Genomic DNA, 1487 nt, shown 5'->3' with positions numbered 1-1487 from the left:
TCGACCTGGTGCATTATTAGCACTTGCCATGAGTTGAAGACAAAAGTGCAGAGAAGTCATCAAATGCATTTCATTCGTAGTAAAAGCGCGGTCCACAAATTGCTTAACCCTCCAGGGGGAGGGGCCCGATCAACCAGCCTTCCAATTTCTTTATAGATCTTTGTCCAAAGATGACGATCGCTATCGAAATTACTGACTGGTTGACCAAGGAGTAGGCTCAAGCGTTAAGGCTCATACGAAAAATTTGATTTTTTGTTTTTCATACAAAAACTGTTTACAGAGAAGGGGAAGGAATCAAAAATTGTCAATTTTAGCGTTATCTAATAAATGGACGCTGCCTGATGTACTTTTTGCTGATTCCATTGCATTCCACTAGTCAATTTTGATAACATGATTTACATGTACTTACGGAGTCCTCTGAAGAGAGTCGACAATCTGGAAAACCTCGTGCGGTGAGAGCAGCTTACCGACGTATCCTTTCACGGAGAATGTTGCCCGAATCTGGCTTATCATTTCTGGAGAATTATTGTATTACAAGCATGATTTCCAACCGACTACACTGAACTGGAAGTTGTGCCAGCCGGATTCGCTTGCCGGATTGCAGGGTTTATAGTGAACAAATTTTGAACTAGAGCGGGTTTCCTACGCAAGTAAAACTTTATCTTGGAGTGGTTGTCTTCCAGGATTACGGAAATCTTGGCCTTCAGTGGGTTCCTCGAACCCCTCCAAATTGTAGGCGGCAAACGTTTCGGAGCAATCCTATTCACCCATCTACAAAGTGTTGATTTATGCAATTATCGAAAAACTTGCTGCATTACAATGAGTATCAACTTACCTGCGACTATAATGTAGGCCTTGATGTAATAGTATTCACTTGGAAAGTACTTTTTAGCTTATAATTATTGAAAAAAACAATCTAGTGCAGAAGGGCGCAATTACAACTGCAGAGAACAAAACATCAAAACAAACAGGCTTACTTGACAACTAATTTTCCAATTGGACTAGATTTTTGGGCGAAATTACTTCATGTTTTGACAGGCAGGCGAATTCAACAAGGGCGCATTCATGAATGATGTTCAAAGAAAGACACAGCCTTATTTTTATTAAATAAAGTTCCAGAACAGAACTAATTCATTATGGGAAATTGTTAAATTGCTAAAGCGAGTGATATTTAACATGACTAAAGATAATGCGGGTCAAAAATGAGTACTATAAGAAATAGAGATTTGAATTAATGTGTGAGAAAATTCGATCGTCGATTTTTCATCTGTCGCGTCGAGATCATATCGCCCTTTTGAATAAAGTGCACAGAAATATTTCATCCCCCGGATGAGCACCGTTTCGGCACGAATACTCCCACGATGACCCTTTACTGAAAAATCATCCACCCAAAAATCGAAAAACCGCAAAACAGATGTACCCTGTAGTCGCAATGAAACAAGCCGTAAAATTATGCCAAAAGTACCATAATTTGTTGCGGTCAACCG

General features: G+C 39.7%; 1 long non-coding RNA gene across 1 annotated transcript; it reads right to left on the bottom strand.

Annotated features, from left to right (window-relative positions):
* Nucleotides 1-682: 682 nt before the first annotated feature.
* On the bottom strand, nucleotides 683-866 carry LOC110680861. The gene is made up of 2 exons (XR_002503007.1): nucleotides 836-866; nucleotides 683-771 (listed from the first exon to the last, which is right to left on the bottom strand). It is a non-coding gene; the product is annotated as an uncharacterized LOC110680861 (long non-coding RNA).
* Nucleotides 867-1487: the final 621 nt, after the last annotated feature.

This window comes from Aedes aegypti, unplaced genomic scaffold, assembly GCF_002204515.2.
Source record: "Aedes aegypti strain LVP_AGWG unplaced genomic scaffold, AaegL5.0 Primary Assembly AGWG_AaegL5_hic_scaff_1912_PBJ_arrow, whole genome shotgun sequence".
In the NCBI taxonomy this organism is placed as follows: Eukaryota; Metazoa; Arthropoda; class Insecta; order Diptera; family Culicidae; genus Aedes; species Aedes aegypti.
The sequence above is the reverse complement of the archived record's forward strand: the minus strand, read 5'-3'. Positions and strand labels throughout refer to the sequence as shown.